This window comes from Sorex araneus, chromosome 4, assembly GCF_027595985.1.
Source record: "Sorex araneus isolate mSorAra2 chromosome 4, mSorAra2.pri, whole genome shotgun sequence".
NCBI classification, from domain to species: Eukaryota; Metazoa; Chordata; class Mammalia; order Eulipotyphla; family Soricidae; genus Sorex; species Sorex araneus.
This window is the reverse complement of record NC_073305.1, coordinates 221,441,058-221,463,246: the sequence shown is the minus strand read 5'-3', so window position 1 is coordinate 221,463,246 and position 22,189 is coordinate 221,441,058. Positions and strand designations below refer to the sequence as shown.

General features: G+C 47.2%; 1 protein-coding gene across 3 annotated transcripts in view; it reads left to right on the top strand.

Moving 5' to 3' along the window:
- The first annotated feature begins 5,444 nt into the window (after positions 1–5,444).
- The window catches only part of LOC101553329 (olfactory receptor 2C1), a 29,184-nt gene continuing 12,439 nt past the window's right edge, over positions 5,445–22,189 (top strand). For 2 of the 3 annotated variants that reach the window (XM_055134133.1, XM_055134132.1), the window contains exon 1: positions 19,713–19,931. The gene's annotated coding sequence lies outside the window, so the exon portion shown is untranslated. Of the gene's footprint in view, positions 5,551–8,625; positions 8,831–19,712; positions 19,932–22,189 lie in introns of those variants that run through there. The other variant, XM_055134131.1, reaches the window with a different exon arrangement.

The following is a 22,189-nucleotide window of genomic DNA, read 5'->3' as shown; positions in this document are numbered from 1 at the left end:
TACAGAATTTTTCTTGAAATGTACCTTATATCCAAATACCATACTAAGTTTCTCATTAATGCTAAATGTAATTTGAGAGTCATCTCCCTACTGTGTTATTAGTGAGAAGGACTTTGACAGCTGCCCTCAGTCTCGAACTAAATATAAGACCAGGACTTGCTTGTTTAAATAGTATCACAAGAAGCACATGGGGTGTCGGAGTAGAGCTCTAAACATTTAGGACAACACTGTTTTTTCTTTCTCCCTTGCCACAGGGAGCTTAGGTTTTTTTTTTTTTTTTTTTTTTTTTTTTTTTTTTTTTTTTTTTTGCTTTTTGGGTCACACCTGGCGATGCACAAGGGTCACTCCTGGCTCTGCACTCAGGAATTACCCCTGGCGGTGCTCAGGGGACCATATGGGATGCTGGGAATCGAACCCGGGTCGGCCGCGTGCAAGGCAAACGCCCTACCCGCTGTGCTATCACTCCAGCCCCCAGGGAGCTTAGGTTTAAGCGCTCTGCAGTCACTCCCGTTCCTCTGTTTATCTGTAAACTCTTCTCTGTGCTCTCCTCCCCAACCAGTTAATCACCTTTTCCCCTAATCAGATTCTCTTAACTTGTAAGGTCAGATCCTTCTAGGACATTAAGCTTGTAAGTTGTCTTTTGCATCACTGCATCACTGTCATCCCATTGTTCACTGATTTACTTGAACGGGCACCAGTAACGTCTCCATTTGTCCCAGCCCTGAGATTTTAGCAGCCTATCCTTACTCATTTTCCCAAATGATTGGAGGCTCTTTTCAGGGTCAGAGGAATGAGACCTGTTATTGTTACTGTATTTGGTATATCAAATATGCCACGGGGAGCTTGCCAGGCTCTTCCGTGCAGACAGGTTACTCTGAGTAGCTTGCCAGGCTCTCTGAGAGGCATATATATGTATATATTATATATGTATATATTATATATATATATTTCCCTTTATGATGACGTGTGGTCCAGGAATATGTTCACTCATGCGTGAGGCTCGGCCGAAGGTGTGGAAAGCAGACTGGAGCGTGGTGGTGTTGGGTAGTGGAGGTCGGCTGCTGGGGCTGGGTCCCTTGGGGCGCGGAGGACTCACACCCACCCCCCTCTGGGGCACCCTTGGTGCAGAGTCCAGTGGCATGGTTATGGGGGCCTCATTTTATGCTCCCTTATGGGAGCATATGAGTCCTGGAGGTGGCCAGAACTCTAGGGAGAGTCGGGCTGAGGTGCCTCCCTGTGCCCTGGGATAGGCTGGGGCGGGATACTCTGGAGACAGTGCTTATGGAGGTCATTAAAACACATATTCAAGATGCCTTTAGTGCAGAACTCTGGAGGAGAGACTGGGATTGTCTTTTTGAAGACAGTAGACACAAGGGTCCAGCCATGGAACTGTGGGAGCTGGTCAGCATTGGGAGAGTCCCTTGAACTTCTGGTAGGGGGGACATGAAAGTCTTGCGTGGGGCCTGGTGACAGAATGTGCAGGGGGGTGCCATGACTGCTGGCTGCAGAAAGGGAGTCAGTCCCCCCCCCAGCCCTGCCCTGAAGTGCTCTGGTGCCACCTGGATGCTGCATCTGGGGGCCAGGCATAGGCAGGGGAGATTCAGCCAATCAGAAGAACGCCCAACGTGAAGTCCATGGATGCTGAAAAGGGTGCCCCAGTACCGTTGGGGGTAGTATGGGCCACGGGTGAGAGAAACCCTGGGGGGGCACTGTCTCTACCTACATTCACCACTCAGATGAGGGCCCGGGGCAAGACCACCACTGAGGTCTACACAACTCTGTGTGCTTGAAGGTAGTGATGGCACCTCTCTAAGCCTGATACTTCATCTGTAATTTTTTGCATAGTATATACCTTAAGGAAATGTCCTTTCTGTATAGACACAGGAAGACAGTTAATATTATACTTTGTAACTTGGGAGTTAATTGACTGCGATTAATATTTACTCCTGGAAAAAAAGTTTACTCCTGGGCATCTGCTTTCTTGACTCAGTTGCCCTTAGTTCCTATCACCCAAAAAGCAGGGTCCCGACGAGGGACGGAATGGCTCCAGGGCAAGCTGTGAGCTACCCTGGCATCAAAATGGGCCAGGTCAAAGCACCACAATACTCAACTATAAGTTGAGAACATGGGCATAGACAAATGCTATCATGATCCAAAAGTAATGATGAGATTAGGACCCTGTTGGGGTTAGGAAGACTACCCTGGCCTGAGGACTGCGGTCTGGAATATATAGTGAGATGCCCTCAGGAAGAACCAAACTTTAAGTTTATATCTCTTATTGTTCTCATACAGAATGACATTGCTAGAAATGTTAGAAGTAGATTTACTACAACTATTTAAGTGGATCACTAGCTGAGGAAAGAACACAACACACCCTCGTTGGGGTCCCATCCTTGAGCAGATCTCCTAGTAATCTGGAGTAATCATTTTAGATGAGATTTTGTCCTTGAATTAATAATCTCTTGGAGGAGTGGTCTTACCTCTCTTTGATGATTTGTTAATATTCAACCCACCTTTGTATCACCACCCTCTGTGATTGCTATAAAAACTAAGACTGTAAGATCAGAGGGGGCTCCGGAGAGAGAAGCAGAAGGGGAATGGAGGTTGGAATAAACTACAATTGGTACCGACCAACCTGGACCTTGTTCTTTCCTTCGCCTACCTATCGCCGTCGGCCTCCCTGGGGTGGGGGAGGGAAGTGGAGATCACCAACACGGGCGGCGAGAGAGATGGAGCATCACTGCCGCTGCAGTAGATACACAGTGGGGGAACTGCTTCACGCCAGGTGCAGGATGAAAATCCTCATGGCTTCCTGGCTGCAGCCTCACAGGACTGTGCAGCAGAGCAGTCAGCCCAGACGGAGATCCTACACAGAGATTCTGAAGATGCTGCAAATGGTGCTCCACAGTTAACCACACAAGAAATTAAAAAGTGATAGACGTGGACAAATCAGAAACAATATGCTTTTGTACTTGTTTAGGAAGAACCCTAGTAATAGAATGGGGATAAAAATGCAATATTTCTCAATTGGGAGCATCTTAGAGACCACGTAGAATAGAAACCAGTCCATGGAATGTGGAGAGTAAATAATTCAAAGTATCTGAGGAAAATTTCCAAAGAGAAAAAACACACAAAGAAAGCTCTGATCTATTACACACAAGACTTGGGACCTACTCAGAAAAATGTAGAAGGCACTCCGTACAAACCTCAGTGAAGTGACTCATGGTCACTTAAAACTCCCTTAGTTTTGGAGTGATAGCACAGCTAGTAGGGCATTTGCCTTGCACGTAGCTGACCTGGGTTCGATTCCCAGCATCCCATATGATCCCCCAAGCACCGCCAGGAGTAATTCCTGAGTGCAGAGCCCGGAATAACCCCTGTGCATCGCTGGGTGTGACCCAAAAAGAAAAAAAAAACATTTGGGGGACAGTGGGGTTAGTAAAGGATTTTTATACTCATAAAAAGTAACATTTTTTAACTTGGAAAAGTTATTTTTTATGCTTAGGGAATAAGGAAAAATAGATTCTTATTAGATTCTTATATAGAGGAGTTAGGGAAAATTTGTGTTCCTTCAATTATGGACAAAGATATCTATTCACCATAAAGGAGAAACTCATATTTCAATCTTTTTTAGCTAAGAAGTACTCCTATAATACTCTGCATTTCTCCTAGTCTCATACTTTTGACCTTCCATCATGTACTAGTTGGTCACATCTGTTCATATTAGTCTGAACACAGTGTTTGGTCCCTTCTTAGCACATATCATAGCTCAGCAGAGTCAGGGGTAACCCCCGAGTACCACCAGGTGTGGCCCCAAAACCAGAAAATCAAGTTCTCTATGCCTGGTTTGCTCGAGTTTTTTCTTATGACATTTTTCTATATCTGTCACTATGATCATGTAATTTTTTTCTTTATGACTTGATAGATTACATTAATTAATTTTGTAATTAAATCATCTTTTATATGTGGAATAAATCTTACTATAATTATTATACCTTGTTGGATTTTCTGTGCTAATATATTTGTTGTGGAATTTTAAATCTATATTCATGTGATATCTCAGATTTTAGTTTTCTTACTATTTCCTTTACCCACTTTTGATTTTAGGGTAATTCTGGCCCATAGAATTTCTCACCACCACTTCTGTCCTGGAAACTGCTCATAATTCAAGCTAGTCCCCGTGGGACCAGAGCAATGGTACAGCAGGGTGGGGTGTGTGCCGTACACAAGGACGACCTGGGTTTGGTCCGTTACCCACTACGGTCCCCTGAACCCGTCAGGAGTGATCCCTGAGTGCAGAATCAGAAGCAAGCCCTGAGCACGGTCAGGTGTGGCCCAGAAGCCAAACAAACAAAATCTTGCACCTCCATGGACCACCCAAGTTCACAGACACAGTGTTAGAGGAGAGCGCCGTACCGCTGTGTTCTGCTCCAGTGGACTCTCCACTAGGCGGAAAGGTAACGTGAGTTACCTGTTGCACCCCCCAGTCCTCCTTCCCAACAACCCTGGCTCCGTTGGAAGACTGGGAGATTCCTGACCTTGGATTTTAGCAGTGGATGTGTGACCTAAACGAATGAATCGGGTGAAGATTCTACCTCCTTTCACCCGGCGAGCTGACTCGGCCCAGAGCACTGCTACGGTGGGTAGAGCGCTTGCCTTGCACAAAGCTCACTCGAGTTCACTTTCCAGCTTCCCGTATCCGCCAGGAGTGATCCGGGAGAACGGAGCCAGGAGTAAGCAACAAAAGAGGACTCTGGGTTTAGATATACAACCTTAACATCAAGACGCCTGTTGGGAATACTTGGGCAAATCTAGCTCCTGTGGATGGTCTGTGGATGGTCTGTCTAACTCAGGAACTTTGGGCATTCTTGAGACCAGGAGTGACAGGAGGCTGAAAATAGAAGCCCTACAGGAGGCAGAGGAGGGCGGTAACAATTCAGTTCTCAGTGACACCAATGAACTGTAACATCAAACGTCAACAGGACCTGTAGAGTTGTCTTGACACTTTTATCCACGTGATTTATTTTGTAAGCCAGTTTGAATTAGTGTTGTCAACTAAAAGAATTCCAGTATACAGATAAATACTAGCTTAAGACAATATATGCTGAAGAGGATTATTCTTTTGTACACGTGTATTTTAAAAATAAGTTTATTACAGAAAATTACCAAGTATACATGGTAGTTGATAAAATGATATAATGAACTCCCATGTAGACTTAACAGCTATCGACCCTATGACAATCTTGTTTCATACACCCCTGCCAATTTTTTTTTTCAATTTTTTTGTTTTTATCTTGTTTCTTTTGGGAGAGTTGGTTGTTTTGGAGTATTTAAAAATAAATTACAATGTTCCATCCATAACTTTTTAAAGAGATAAGCAATCCTTGCGATCTCTGCCCTCGGTCACTAAGGAGAGACTCTTCCCCACAGGATACAAGTTTAATTGAGAACATGGGAGCTGCCCTTTCCTTCTCCGGAGGGTAACCACAGCTTGACCGGCAACTTCTCAAGCTGACTTTGTCAGAGGACCCTCTTGGCTTCCTCTCAGAGGTATTAATTTATGATAATAGCAGATACTCCCAAGTGCTTCCTGATAAGGGATGCTCCCTGCCTGTAATGATCCTGGAAACAGCTTATTAATAAGTTGAAACTACTTGGTTGACTGCTGCACTTTTAATGAGCCCCGGAGTGATTTGCTCATTAAGTGTTCAGTAGCAACAGTTAATTCTTGGCTTCTTGGGAGCCAATAAGTGCAAAATAATGGTGATTATATCCAAGCGCAGGGTTTTTCCCCGGTGCCCTCATTTATCTGCTAGATCTGATTTTAATTTTTATTATTCTTGACATGAAAATGAATATTAAATCATTAGAATTTCATTTTGATTTACCTCTTTCTAAGCACTACTCATTCATATTTATTTCAAAATAGCACTTGATCTTTATGTTTTGCCAACTGCCAAGAGGAAAAGTGACCTAGGAGTTTAACAAGCCTGTCTATTTTCGTCTCCACTGGTATCAGACTTCCTTGTAGAGATGACTTTTCTCCGGGTGCAAAGATTGCTCCAAGGACAGCCGGGCTCAGCTGTGGGGCACTTAAGGAGCAGTGCCCAGAGCAGAGCGGGGAGCACAGCCAGGGCAGCCTGAGCACTGCCTGGTGTGGCCCCCACCAGGCCCCCAGGAAGAGGAATTTTATCTCCTTTTCCTTAGTGTGTCCACTCCCTTCCTCAATCTCCCCTGACTGTGTTCTAAAGTAGTTACTTTTGACTTCACTGGGTGGGTGACCTGATAGCCAAGAAATGTGATGCCAACTACTCCGAAATGCCCTCTCATTCCCAGTCAGCACTTTCCTTACTGTGCCACGTATTGCACTCTGTTTAGCAAATCGCACGATTCATTGGTCACCCAGCAGTTTTCTGGGTGTATGTGTGCCCTGGTTTCTTTACCTAGTCATCTGATTTGGACATTTCAGTTGCTTCCATATTTTGGTATTGTGAACAGTATTGCCGATTTATTTTAGTGAGACAAAACAAGTTTTTATTGAGAGAGAGAGGAGAGAGAGAGAGAGAGAGAGATGTGGGAGAAGAGAAAGAGGAATACATGTTCAGGAGCAAATACGGGCTTCTCCAGAGGGGAAAAAGGCTGTTGTCAGGTTTTTTGTTTGTTTGTTTGTTTGTTTGGGGCCACATCTGACAGTGCTCAGGCCTTACTCCTGATCCTGAGCCCAGGGGTCACTTCTAGCCGTGTTTGGGGGACCCCAGGGAGTGCCGTGGTAAATATCTTACCTGCTAGATTGTTGCTCCGGCCCCCTGTTGCCAAATACTTTTTATGTCCCAAATTTTCACAACAATCAACCCAAAAAGGATTAGAAACTTTATCTCAAGTAACATTTTATAGCACTATGTTAAGAAATCTCAGTAATAGAAAAACAATTTAATTTTATATCACTAGAGAAATGCATATGAATTTACAATAAGATATCACTGTTCCTACAATGAGATATCTGATTTGTTTCTACTAACATGACACAATAAAAATATAATAAGGTTGGGGCTGGAGTGATAGCACAGGGGGTAGGACGTTTGCCTTGCACACGGCCGACCTGGGTTCGATCCCTGGCATCCCATATGGTCCTCCAAGCACCGCCAGGAGTAATTCCTGAGTGCAAAGCCAGGAGTAACCCCTGAGCATCACTGGGTATGACCCAAAAAGCAAAATATATATATATATACATATATATATACATATATATATATGGTCTTCTGATTATGTGGAGAGACTGGAGCCCTCATACACAACTGGTAGAAATGTGAAATGGTTCAACCATACTAGAAAACTGCATTGGTGGCCCCCCAATTTTTTATATTGCATTAAATTTTATTTTGTACTTGGATCTATTATGGTAATAATTATGTCTCACTGTCATTAATAAAACTTTTAAAACAATCCCATATTGGGGTCAGATTGATAGTACAACGGATAGGGTATTTGACTTGCACGCCATTGACCTGGGTTCGGTCACCCAAGCACCGCTAGGAATAATTCCTGAGTGCAGAGCCAGGAGTAACCCCTGAGCATCACAGCAAAATAAACAAAATATATAAGTCAATTCTATATTAATATATTTTGGAATTTACATGGAATAGGTAAAACCTATATATGTAAACTTTCCCTTTATACTTTATATAAACACTTTGGATTACAAAGTTGTTTGTGATATTTGTTGTAGGCATTCAATATTTCTTTTTTTTTTTTTTCTTTTTGGGTCACACCCAGCAATGCACAGGGGTTACTCCTGGCTTTTCACTCAGGAATTACTCCTGGCGGTGCTTGGGGGAACATATGGGATGCCGGGGATCGAACCCAGGTCGGCCGCGTGCAAGGCAAACGCCCTACCCGCTGTGCTATCACTCCGGCCCCGTCATTCAATATTTCAACACCAGTCCCACCACCATTACAACTTCACTCCATCATTCTCACCATTTTTTCCAACCACCTCTTAATCCTCCTGCCTCCATAATTTATTTTATATTGCTTGTTATAAATAATTTGCTAACAGAATTGTCAAAAAAATGTTTCCTTAGAAGAAAGTGAAGAAATTAGAAGAAATTATCTCATCATGGAGCCATTAAGTTCTCATATAAGAGATTACTAAGATATTGCTACAGGTTAAGCCTTCTGTGTTGATATTCTGTTAATCAAGATTGGTTGCCTTCTATATTATATCCCATCCAATCTGGTATGCTATTCCTGGTTTATCATTGTGGCCCCATGCTCCAGGAAGTCTGAAATTTTTCATGGAGTGATACAACTGGAGTTAAATTTTTAACTGGGTGGTGGTTTTGGGGTATGTGCCTGACTGCTGGGGTTTCTGGACGTACAGAGTAATGGGGGGAGGTGGTCCATTCCTGACTTTGTGAAAGCCAGGAGATTTTAGTCACAAAGCCCACATATCTGAGTTTTTCAACAGATTAATTTCTTTTTTTTTTTTCCTGAGTCAGTCGTGAGCAGGCAAGCATTCTACCCATTGTATTCTCTCTCCCTTTAATTCATATAGCAGGATATTTCCCACAAAGGCATATCTGTGCTAATTAGTACTGAATCACAGTCCTTATTTCTTTGCTGCAGGGGCTACACCTGATGGTGTCAACAGATTAATTTCTGAATGAGGCTCGTCCTGAGCAGTGGAGTCCAGCCTGGAGTATGGCGGTGATTGTGGAGTGTGGAGGCTTTTGACTGCCAGTGGTCTTTTTGGGGGGCACTGGGCTCACCCGGCCCCCGCTCCAAGATGCCCCGAATGACTCAACCTTGTGCAATGTCCGGAAGAATCTCTGTAAGACTTTTTACTTATTACTGTTACATGCTGTTTTGATAACCATAGTTTTGTACTACTCAGATAGTTTATTTCAGCTCTTTTTTTCCTCACAAATTCTTAGATTATTTGCAGTCTTTTGCTGTTCCAATTACATTTGAGAAATATTTCATTTAAGGATGCCATTGAGGGGCTGGAGCGATAGCACAGTGGGTAGGGCATTTGCCTTGCATGCAGCTGACCCGGGTTTGATTCTCAGCATCCCACATGGTCCTCTGAGCACCGCCAGGAGTAATTCCTGAGTGCAGAGCCAGGAGTAACCCCTGTGCATCGCCGGTTGTGACCGAAAAAGAAAAAAAAAATGCCATTGGAACTTTGCATAACATTTGTATGCTGCTTAAGATAACTGAAATTTTGCTGAATAAGCTCTAACAATTTTATGTGGATTCCTTGGGACATTCTGTATTTGTAGGATCATGTAATATTTAAATACAGAAAAAAATTCTTCCTTTGAAATTTGGCCACGTTTTATTTCTTTTTCTTATGTACTTGCCTCTATTGAACTTTTTTTGAGGGGAGCCACATCTTGCAATGCTCAAGAGTTCCTCCTGGCTCTGCACTCAGGAATTACTCCCGACACCGGGGATCAAAGCAGGGTCAGCGGCGTGCAGAGCAAGCACCCTATCTGCAGTACTGTTTCTCCAGCCCCGTCATCTTTTACATTGAGTACGATGTTTGTTATGGGGGTTCTTATTATATCTATTTATTTTGGGTTTTTGAGTCACACCTGGCAGTAGTCGAGGGTTATTCTGGTTCTGTGTTTGGGAGTTACTTCTGGAAGTGTTCATGGGACCGTGCAATGCCAAGAACGGAACCAGGGTTGGCCATATGCAAGATAAGAGCCTTAATCCCCGTACTGTCTCTCTGGCCCTCATATGGACTTAAAAATAATTAAATGCCCTTAATCACATTGAAGATGTTTTCTTATAATCCTACTTTGTTAAGTGAGTTTTGAGAAGTGGGTTTTGGACTGCACCCGGCTATGCTCAGGGTTCTTGCTGGTTTGGTGCTCTGGCTTGGCCATATGCAAGGCAAACACCTTTCGCCCTGTATTATCTATAGCTCCCTGTTAGGTTATTTTTATTGGGAACAGATGTTGCTTTTGCAAAATTGCTTTAAAACATCAAACATTATTGAAACATGTTCTTCCTTCTCTTTATAATGTGGTGTATTGCACTAATTGATTTTCTTTCTCACCCTCTTGTTGTTTAGAGGGAGAAGGAAAGTGACAGGGAGGGAAGGACAGAGATGGAGGCAGGGGTACACACAGCAGGTATGATGCGGCAACAGAAAATGCGCCTCCACTAGTTGCTTTTCGCATTTCTCGAACTCCCCTTGCATGTGTCCTGGGATCAGCACTGCTTAGATCTGCTCTAGGACCTTAGTGTCGCTGGCTAGTTTGTAGTGGTTTATTGAAGGTTTTTGCTTTGGTGTCTGTATTTGGTCTGTGGCTTTCTTTTTGTTGTACCTTTTAATTTCACCAATTTATTTTTGACAAAAGTACAAAAGCAATTCAGTAGAGAAGAATATGGCAGTGAAACATCTATGAGATAAAAAGTGAGATTCCTAAGTCTCATACCTTATATAAAATTAACCCACAACCTGAGAGAGATTACAGGGGTTAAGGTGGCTGCTTTGCATATGGCTAACCTGGATTTATTTCCAAGCACCATAGGTAGTCCCCTGACCTCTGCCGTGAATGTCCCTGAACGCAGAACCAGGAGTAAGTCCTGAGTACAGCCAGGTGTGACCCCAAAACAAAAAATGAGCCTAGGGGCTGGAGCGATAGTACAGTGGGTAGGGTGTTTAGCTTGCACGTGTCTGACCCAGGTTTGGTTCTCAGCTTCCCATATGGTACCCTGAGCACCACCAGGGGTAATTCCTGAGTGCAGAGCAGGAATAATCCCTGTGCATTGCTGGGTGTAACCCAAATTTTTTTTTAAAAAATGAACCTCAAATAGTTCATGCACCTAATTATAAAAAGTAAAACTATCTAACTTTTGTAAGAACATAGAAAAGAAAGTGTGATGCTGTAGAAAACATTTTTCTTTCACTTGGTTTTAGTTTTGAGGTTCCACCCAAGGATGCTCAGGGCTCAGCATTCAGTGATCACTCCCGTAAGGGTTCGAGGAACCATCTGGGGAGCTGGGGGGTCCAGCCTGGGGTTACCACTTGCAAAGCAGGTGCCCTCCCCACTGGGCTATAGCTTCAGCCCCCCAAACAGACTTTGAAAAAGAAAATAAATATAAGCCAGGGAGACGCGTCAAAGGGCTAAAGAGTATGCCTGCACTCATGAGACCCAGGTTTGATCCTGCCCCTGGACGCGCCTCTACGCGCCACCTGGGCTGCCCTCCCCAGGCCCGGGCACTGCCCAGAGCCTCTCAAAAATAAGGACTTATTGTGAAAAACCAGTATGTAAAAGGAAAAGGTCGACAGATTCTTATAAAACCACATATGTGCAGCTGGAGCAATAGCACAGCGGGTAGGGCATTTGCCTTGCATGTAACCAACTCGGGCTCAAATCCCAGCACCCCATATGGTATCCTGAGCACTGCCAGGAGAGTGATTCCTGAGTGCATGAGCCAGGAGTGACCCCTGTGCATCGCCGGGTGTGACCCAAAAAGCAAAAAAAAAAAAAAAAAAAAAGATCCACATGTAATCATATGGGCTAATTACAGCAGTTGTTCTCATAGCATTTAAATCAGAGAAATAAAGTCTATCTTCATACAAAAAAAATATGCTACATATCAGCTACTTTATATTGCCAAAGCTGGAACTAGCTTATTTGCCTTTCAATGAGTAAAAAGTTATATTTAAAAAAGTTATAGGTCTTAGAGAAATAATAGGTTAGATTAGGGAGCTTCCTGGCATCCTGCTGACCCCCCAGTTTAAATTCTTTTTTTTTGATTTAATGTTTTATTGAATTACCATGTGAAAAGTTACAAAGTTTTCAGGCTTAAGTCTCATCATACAATGATCAAACAGCCATCCCTTCACCAGTGCACATGTTCCACCACTAAGAACCCCAGTATACCTCCCACCCCACCCCCACACTCCGCCCCTGCCTGTGTGGCGGATGATTTTCACTTTATTTTCTCTTTACTTTGATTACATTCAATATTTCAACAGAAAACTCACTATTATTATTTGGAATTTTCCCCCAACAATCAGACCTGCCAAAAAGGCATCATTTGATAATTTGTTTTACATTGCTGAAAATGTGCATATGAGGTTTTGGATTTCTAGTGTTTTAGTAATTAAGTCCAGAGAAATTTCTGCCAGAAATTGCATCATTGCAAACTCGTACCTCTGTTTAGTGGGCCTTATAAGATGGTGGTCGCAACGCCACTGCCAGGGAAAGGAAAGGCCGAGAGAGGAAAAACCTTTCCCCTCCCAGGGCAGCGTGGGGCCGTAGCTTAGTTCACAGTCTAGGGGCATTTCTGCAAGAAGCCTCTGGGTGCCAAAAGTACTTAGTTGGCCTCCCGGATCATGGGCGTTCAGGAACCCCAGTTCAAATTCTTGGTGCTACATATGGTTCCCAGAGCCCTCCCAGGGGAGCACCACCAGGTGAGACCCACCCTTCAAAAAAACACAAAACATGGTTTTCCCCTTTTGGGGGCACACCTGGTGTTGCTCAGGGCATACTCCTGACTCTGGGCACGGGGATCATTCCTTGCAGAGAACCATATGGAGTGCTAGGTCCCCCAGCTTTCTCCTGGAGTGATTCCTAAAGACAGAAAGGAGTAAGCCCTGAGCATCTCCAGGTGTAACTCAAAAGTAAAAAAAAAAAAAAAAAGGCAACAGACTTAAAATATCTTGTCTTATCTACTAGGATTTTATGTGTGTGTGTGTGTGTGTGTGTGTGTGTGTATGTTTGTGTGTATGCTGTTGTTGCTTGAACCCAGGGCCTCACATCTGCCAGATAAGTACAAGTACTCAGGTCAGATGTATACAAGGTAAGTGTCTTAACTCCTGTACTATCTCTCCAGCCCCTCTTAAAAATTATTTATTTATTGGTTTTGGCTCTATAATATATATATATATATATTTTTTGCTTTTTTGGTCACACCTGTTTATGCACAGGGGTTACTCCTGGCTCTGCACTCAGGAATTACCCCTGGCGGTGCTCAGGGGACCATATGGGATTCTGGGATTCGAACCCGGGTTGGCCACATGCAAGGCAAACGCCCTACCCGCTGTGCTATCGCTCCAGCCCCATCTATAATTTTTTTTTTTTTTTTGCTTTTTGGGTCACACCCAGCGATGCTCAGGGGTTACTCCTGGCTTTGCACTCAGGAATTACTCCTGGCAGTGCTTGGGGGACCATATGGGATGCGGGGATCGAACCCGGGTCGGCCGCGTGCAAGGCAAACGCCCTACCCGCTGTGCTATCGCTCCGGCCCCGCCATCTATAATATTTTTAAGGAGGAAAAAATAATAAGTGTTGGTGAAAACATGGAGAATCAGTATTTTGGGGTTTTGTTTGTTTGGGGGCTACACCCGGCAGTGTTCAGGGGTTATTTCTGAACTCTGCACTCAGGAATCACTTCTGGCATGCTTGGGGGACCATATGGGATGCCGGGGATCAAACCTGGGTCAGCTGCCTGCAAGGCAAGTGCCCTCCCCACTGTACTGTGTCTGGCCCCAGAAATCAGAACTCTTATACATTGCTGTTGGAGATATAATACAATTCCTGCAGCTAGGATTTTTTAGGTATTACTTTTTTTTTGAGGGGGCAGGGTTCTTTTTTAATTTTATTTTAATTTTATGAAGTTGTTCACAATAATTGATTACATTTAGTATTTGAACACCAGTCCCACCACCACTATGCCTCCCCACCACCATATTTCAAATGTTTCCATCCTGAGCCCCAAACCCTGCCCCCAAAGTAGAACTGAGGTAATTTATTTTGTATTGCTTATTATGGGCTGGAGCGATAGCACAGCAGTAGGGCATTTGCCTTGCACGTAGCCAACCTAGGTTTGATTCCTCTGCCCCTCTTGGAGAGCCCGGCAAGCTACCAAGAGTATCTCACCGCATGGCAAAGCTACCCGTGGCATATTCGACATGCCAAAAAACAGTAACAACAAGTCTCACAATGGAGATGTTACTGGTGCCCGCTCGAGCAAATCGATGAGCAAGGAGATGACAGTGACAGTGATTGCTTGTTATGAATAATCCACTAAAAATGACCCAAAATTTTTTTCTTAGGGGCAAGTGTGAGAAGATTGTTGTATTTCACATAGGAGCCATCAAGCCTTTCTGTAAGAGATTAGTAACATGTTGTTAAAGGCTGAGCCTTGTGTGTTTATATACATGCATATCTGTGTAGATACATTTGCCCCTAAGATTGGTTGTCTTCTACTTTAAACTCCATCAAATGTGGTTTGCTATTCTTGGTGGTTTGCTATTCTTTGCTATTTCATGGTGCAAAGTATCGGATGTTGCATGGCCACAAATGCAGCCACATGGTCCAGGAATAGATTCACCATGGGTGAGGCTCATCCGAGCCTGTGGCGAGTGGCTGCGAGCATGGCAGTGATTGAGTGTTGGTGGCTTTTGGCTGCCGGGGCTGGCTCTGTTGGGGCAGGGAGGGGAACTCACCCGCCCTGGGAGGGGATTTTTCTAATAATAAAAAAAAGTGATGAGGAATGTAAGTCATTGGTAAAGTGCCTGTGTGAGGGCCTGGGTTTGATCCCTGAGCACTTCATGCATAACAATGAATAAACATACAAAATGCATCCCTCTTGACTGAATAGCTAAACAATACGAAGCCGATTTAAACAGCAGCAACAACATATTCTAGGCTGGAACGATGATACAGCAGGTAGGGTGTTTGCCTTGCACGCGGATGTCCCGGGTTCAATCCCTGAAATCTTATCTGGTCCCTCAAGCCCGCCAGGAGTAAGCCCTGAGCGCAGAGCCAGGAGAAAGCACTAAGCCTGCTTGGTATGGCCCCCCAACAAGCAACCAAAAGTATTGATATTCTCGTGGCGGGGACTGCTGCTGGGTTTTCGACATCCACTCCATTTCTCTTTTTCCTTTTCGGTGGACACACTGGGCTACCCCGGCAGTGCTGCAGAGTAATGCCAGGGCTAGAACCCGGGTCGGCCACCTGCAAGGCAGAGGCGCTGCCTGCTGTGCTGTCGCTCCAGCCCCTGCTCTTCGTTTCTCTTGGCACCGCAGCACTTCGAATGGGGAAACAGCATAATAAATGCTGTGACGTGACGTGAGAACATTGTTTAGGGAGCTCAGGGGCTACTCCTGGCTGTGTGCTCGGGGGTGATCTTGGTAGCATTCAGGGGACCCTGTGTAGTGTTGGGGACTCGTACTGGGGTCTGCTGCATGCCGGGCAAGCTCTTACCTTTTGTACTATCCCTCTTACTCTGATAATTTTTTTTATTTTTAAAAAAGTTTTGGAGGGGCGGGGCTGGAGTGATAGCACAGCAGGTAGGGCACTTGCCTTGCACGCGGCCAACCCGGGTTCGATTCCCAGCATCCCATATGGTCGCCTGAGCACCGCCAGGGGTAATTCCTGAGTGCAGAGCCAGGAGTGACCCCCGTGCATCACCGGGTGTGACCCAAAAAGAAAAAAAAAGTTTTGGAGGGGGTTAAAGTGTTTCTTTCAGGAAAATATGAAGTAGAAAGCCAAACCTACAAGCACAGGAAGTGCGGGTTCAGAGGGAACATGCTTTTACCACACTAGATTGGAATTCTTCCCTCCGAATTTGTGTTTTGTGAAGAAGTAAGCCTGTCTTCTCTTACCGAAGACTTGAGTTGGGAGCCGGAGAGAGATCTCAGCACGTGCAGCGTGTTTTCCGTCCGAGATGCCCAGGTTTAATCCTGGCCCTCACGTTCCCTGAGGACCGCCAGGAGTCACCCCTGAACTCTCAGATACGGCCCCTAAATGAACAAAAAATCAAGATGGACCATTGCCTCATGCCATGGTGAACTCCATAATAAAGAACTGTAATGGCTGGGGGGGGATACTGGGGATTTCGGTGGTGGAAAATGTGCACTGGTAAAGGGTGGGTGTTTGATGACCGTATGATCGAATTTCAAACATGAAATTTTTGCTATTGTATATCACAGTGAATTAATAAAACAATATTGATACGCTAAAAAAATAAAGAACTAAAATGTGACAGATCAAACTATCTGAGGAGAATGATACTAAATATTTTTTTAAATTGTTTTATTAAGTCACCATGTGGAAAGTTACAAAGCGTTCAGGTTAAAGTCTCAGTTATACAATGCTCAAACACCCATCCCTTCACCAGTGCACATATTCCACCACCAAGAATCACAATATACCTCCCCCCTTCCCCCCACCTCCCCAGCCCCCCACCCTGCATGTGTAACTGGTGAATTTCACTTTACTTTCACTTTACTTTGATTACATTCACTATTTAAACAAAAAAAATTCACTATTATTGATTTGGAGTTTCTCCCCCCTAAAGTCGATCTGCTGAAAAGAAAGCATTTGGTAATTTGTTTTCCATTGCTGAGAATTAAGAGATATGAGGTCAGGAGGCCGCACTAGCAGCAGCATAGTTTTGGATTTCTGTATTTTAGTATTTTAGTAACTAAGTCCAGAGAAATGTCTGCCAGGAATCTCAACATTGTAAGCTTGTACCTCTCAGCTACTTTATATTCCACATATGAGTGCGATCTTTCTATGTCTGTCTCTTTCTTTCTGACTCATTTCACTCAGCATGATACTTTTCATGTTGATCCACTTATATGCAAATTTCGATACTGAACATTTTTACATTCGGGATTGGGAAGAGCTTCATGTCGGCAGTGCTGAGAGCCTCCTCCTGGATGAGCCTGGGTAGAGCCCCAAAAAGTTAATTTGATTTTTTTAATTTGTGAGGCAGGGTTAGGGCCAAGTCCCCCAGTGTTCTGTTATTCCTGCTCCGAGGGACCATCTGCAGTGTGAACGGGGGATCGAATGGGGCTCGCTCCCGAGCAAGGCAAACGCTTTAACCCCTAGACTCTCCGAGTTTCCCTACACAACCTCAATTTTTTAAAATCACAAGTCAGGACTCAAAGGACTGGAGCACGTGCCTTGTGTGAGGTACCCTGGGTTTGCTCCCCTGTACCTCATGGTCACCTCGAGTACACTAGGTGTGCCCCCCAGAATAGGCACAAATTAGAGGGCAGAAGCTAGATCAATTTCAGGGTCAGAGAGATAGTACAGTGGGCAGGGCATTTGCCTTGCACAAGGCTGATCGTCCCCTGAGCACTGCTAGGAGTGATCCCTGAGTGCAGAGCCAGGAGTCAGCCCTGACCATTGCCAGGTGTGCCCTCAAACAGAAACAGAATAAAGAAAAAAAAAGCATGTTAATTGTATTATATCAAAGTTAAGTAAGACTTTCTGTTCAACGAAGGTCAGCATGGGTTAATCACTGGGCACCACTTGCCACGGCTGAAGCTGATAAAGTTTAGCTAGACTGTCCCGAGAAGACTCATGTACACAAGAAAAACTCAAAGAAAAGTGGACAGGTTATGTTTAAAAAGTAATTAATAGAAGAAGAATCTAAATAGCTGATGGGGTGATGAGGTAGTACAGCAGGTAGGTACTTGCCTTGCACATGACCAACCCGGGTTCAATCCCCGGCACCCCATATAGTCCTCTGAGCACCCCCAGGAGTAATCCCTGAGCATGGAGCCAGGAGTAATCCCTGAGCACTGCCAGGTGTGGTCCCCAAGCAAATAAAATAGTTAACAGGCCCAGAAATGTACCTCTGCTAGGGCACTGCACGGGGAGGGCCCTGGTTTTGGCTCCCATACCTAAAAAAAATAAAGTTACTGAAAACATTCAAAAATTTTAGTAATAAGAAAAAAAAATTGCAGGGGGCTGGCGCAATAGCACAGCGGGTAGGGCATTTGCCTTGCATACAGCCAACCTGGGTTTGATTCCCAGCATCCCATAGGGTCCCCTGAGCATCGCCAGGAGTAATTCCTGAGTGCAGAGCCAGGAGTAACCCCTGTGCATCGCCAGGTGTCACCCAAAAAGCAAAAAAAAAAAAAAAAAAGAAAGAAAGAAAAAGAAATAAAATTGCAGATTAAACTGATACCATTTTATACAAAACAGATTGGCATAAATGATAAAATTTGATTATTCTGGATATTGACCAGGACAGAAAGAAATCGATCACTTTTCTCACAGTACTGGGAGTTGTAGCCTGCTCCGACCCCATGAAACCACCTCGTGGTGCTTGGGTGCCTCTGACGGCTGACGGTGGCACCTTCGCGGGAAGTCCTAACCAGCAGATTTGTCCCTGGTGGAATGACAAGAAGCAGCGCTCGCCGTGCGTTTCGCAAGACAGACGCTGCTGAGTGCACTGCCCCTGGGATGTGTCTTTGAAGGCCGAAGTGAGGACACCGAGGATATGCCCCTGGAGGGAGGACAGGCGAGACGCAGGGCCCCGACGTCCACGCGCACGGTTCTCTGCACAGAAGTGCGCTAGACAGCGAGGGCGCAGTGGTCAGAGGGGCGTGGAGTCGGACTGGGAACAGAGTGGGCAAAACAAGCAGCCCCGAATAGCGTGCGCCCTGCAGAGCCCAGGGGCCACTCCTGCTGGACACTCAGGGGTCACTCCTGGTGGTCAGTGCTGGCATTGAGCCCAGAGCTCCTACATATTAAGTGTGTGTTCTAGCCCTTTGAGTCACTCCAGGCCCCTTCTGTAGCACATCATCATCATCATCATTATTACTTTGTTGTTGTTGTTGTTTTGTTTGGGGGCTATACCAAGGCTGTGCTCAGGGATCACTCCTGGCAGTGCTCATGAGACCATATGGGCCCAGTGCTGGGGATTGAACCCAGGTTGGCCACATGCAAGGCAAACGCCCTACCTGCTGTACTATAGCTCTGGCACTTCAGTGGCACTTTGTTTTGTTTTTGTTTGGGGACCACACCTTGTGATGCTCAGGAGTTCCTCCTGGCTCTGTGCTCAGGGATCACTTCTGGGATCCATAAGGACTCAGGAGACCATACGGGATGCCAGGGACCGAACCTGGGTCGGCCTCGTGCAAGGCAAGCACCCTACCCACTGTACTACCTCTCCAGCCCTTCGGTAATAACTTCAAGAAGATTTACAGGGGCCAAGGATGACAGTGTGGAGAGAACCCCAGAGAGGGGACATGATTTACTGAGTCCCCCGTAACCCATAGACACTAAGTCTGCAAGTTTTCAGGTAGTCAGACATGCCTACATAAGCGACTCGCCATCTCCTCTGCCCTGGGACAAGTTGTGGACCCCTGTGCCTTCATTCCTGCCGTGTGACACAGGAATACACTGCCCCTCCCCCCATGGTGGGGTTGATCCTGTAGACTTCGGAGCCTGGCACAGCACGTGATGCCTCCTGGAGCTGGTCAGCTGCCCGTGGCTCCCGCTGCCCGGGCCGGGCCACGCTGGCTCTGTCCACCTCTAGGGCCGCTTCCCCGTGTGTCCGTTTCCTCTGCAGGAGACCCTGCTTCCCACAGCGGGGAGGGAGTCGTGGCCCGAGAGAGGGGGCGGCTAGGCTTCCCCATCCCAGCCTGTGAACCCCCAGGGAGCCCCCTCCTCTGCAGCCAGGCGCGCTGCCAGGGACAGCGGGACTCTGCCAGGTCCAGGGGGCTCTCGTCACTTCTCTCCGCCACAGGCAAGAAACCCCGGGGCCCTGCTTGCCCAGGGAGTGCTCTCAGAAGCAAAACCAGGGCTTGTTGCTCAGGCAGGGAGCTGGGGGGGGGCGTGGGGGGGCGTTATTGTTTGGGTGGCACGGAGCCCAGGACGGAATGCTCCGTCCCCTTAGTGACCTCGGTGCATCGAGTCCTTCTGGGACAGCCTTTCCCGCGCTCCGGCCGTGGGGGCGCTTGGTGTTAATTGCCGGTGGGGACAGAGACCCCCCTTGGGGTCTGCAGACTCAGCCCAAGTGAGCTGGGCTGCCAGGGCCTTGGCTGCGCTCCTCAGAGGGCCAGCGGGGCCTCAGATAAAAGCCCGCGGCCCCTCTGGGCGGGGAGTCCTGCCTCCACCCGCTCTCCAGAAGCTGACGGTGCTCGCAGACCCGACGCAGAGGTACGTTCCCGGAAACCAGCCTGGCAGGGCGAGAGCCATGGGGGGATGAAAGGGCATGGCTGGGGGCGAAAGGAGAGAAGGGAGACCTCGGGCCTTTTCCAGACACTTGTTCAGATGGGGTATGGCGGGCATTGGAGCCCCACGCCAGCCTAAACAGGGGTGACCTCCGTCCGGTGCATGCAGGAGCCAACGGCAAAAAGCTGAACTTGAAAGGGAAACCTTCAGAAATACAAATCAGAGATGACAGAGTCACATCTAGAATAGAGAGAAGCTGGGGGGGAATTTTTTTTTTTTGTCTTTTGAGGGGAGCCACACCCGGCGATGCTCAGGGGTTACTCCTGGCTCTGCACTCAGAAATTACTCCTGACAGTGCCCGGGGACCATATGGGACGCTGGGAATGGAACCCAGGTCAGCCGCGTGCAAGGTAAACGCCCTCCCCACTGTGCTGTCGCTCCGGCCCCTGAGCTGAAAACTCTTAACCCAAGAAACCAAAACCACAAGAGGCAGAAAGATGCTTGTGAGCACAGGACAGAGCCCGCGGAGAGGCTTGGGGAGAGCCTGGGCAGGCGGGGGCCCCGCCCCCTCGGGGTCCTGGACTAAGAGGCTGTCCCACAAGCAGCTGTCCTGCCACGCCCCCCGCAGTTCCTGAATCCCATCAGAGACGCCGCTCACTGCACCCGCACACCCTCAGCCCCTTCCACACAGGCTGCTGTCTGGGCGCTTGTCAAGGACCTGCTTGTCCATCTCTGATTCTGTTTCCTCTGCACCTGTGCGCATTCTCCGGGTCCGTTTTGTCTTGTTCTCACCCGTTAGTGCTTGGGGGGCTACTCCCAGATCAGTGCTCAGGGGAACCCCTGGCGGTGCTTGTGCTGGGGTTTGAAGCCTGGGCTCCTGCACGCACACCTGTGCTCCAGCCTCCTGGGGTCTCTCCAGACCTCTCCACACGCTTTTAAAGATGTGGGGCTGGTTGGTCAACGGTGTGGGAGGTGGAGGGGGCTAAGACGGAGGAGGGTCGTCATGACAACACTAGTGGGAAATATCACTCTGGACAAGATCTGAGTGTTGAAAGCAGGTAAAGGGACATACATGATAACCTTTCAGCATCTGCGTTGCAACCCATAATGCCTAAAACAAGAGAGAGAGAGAGAGAGAGAGAGAGAGAGAGAGAGAGAGAGAGAGAAAGAGAGAGAGAGAGAGGGAGGGAGGGAGGCGCCTGCCATAGAGGCAGGCTGGGGAAGGGGGAGGCTCGGAGGGCTGGGAGGGAAACTGGGGACATTAGTGCTGGGAAATTACAGTGGTGGAGGGATGAGTGTTGGCATGTCGGAGTGAGTATGACTGAAACACAATCCCGAACAATTTTGTAATGCTCTATCTCTCGGTGATTCAAAAAGGAAAGAAGTGGGGGCTGGAGGGATGCTCCAGAGGTGAAGCGTGCTGCACACACCAGGGCTGGCTCGGATCCCTGGTACCACACGGTCCCCTGAGCACCCTCAGGGGTTGCCCCTAAATACCCTGGGTGGGTCCCGGAACAGACAAGAAGCCCTGCCAGTGTCGAGGCCGTGAAGGGCGTGGCTCCAGCTGCTGGGACGGCAGGAGGGGCTCCTGCAGCCCTCGTGCTGTCCCGCCTCTCTGACCATCGCGGCGTGGAACGTGCGCATGTGTGTGAAGCTCCGAGTGTAGTTCATGTTCTTTCCTATTTTATGAATCCTGAGCTTGTTAGAGCGACTCTGGGGCCAGGCCACGGCCCGTTCGGCCAGCATCCTTTCCCCCTGGAGAGTCTGAAATCCCTCTGAAGGGAGCTTGGCTGTGCGCCCCGGTGGAATGTCAGAGTGAGGACGGAGCGAGCAACGCTCCGTCACTGTGTCAGTGAATTCTGCCCTTCAGCTGTGGTGGTGCCGAGTCCCAGCCGAGGCCCAGCCCCGATCCGAGCAGGCTTGGAAATCTCGGCCCCGGGTCCCGCACATCTGGGTTCCTCTGCTGGTTCCTTCACACGTGAGGCTCGTCCGAGCGTGTGGAGAGGGGCCTTGAGCATGGCTGTGGCTGGGTTCCGGAGGTCTTCGGCGGCCGGGGCTCTGTTCGGGTGGGGAGGGAAACTCAACTCGCCCCGTGAGGGGCCCTGCTGAGGACAGCCAGGCGAGGGGCAGGAGACTGCCCATATTGTCCCCTGAGCCCCACAGAAGTGATCGCTGAACGCAGAGCCAGGAGAGATTCCTGAACCCAGTTAAGTATGGCTCCTTCTCCACCCCCCAAAAAGATC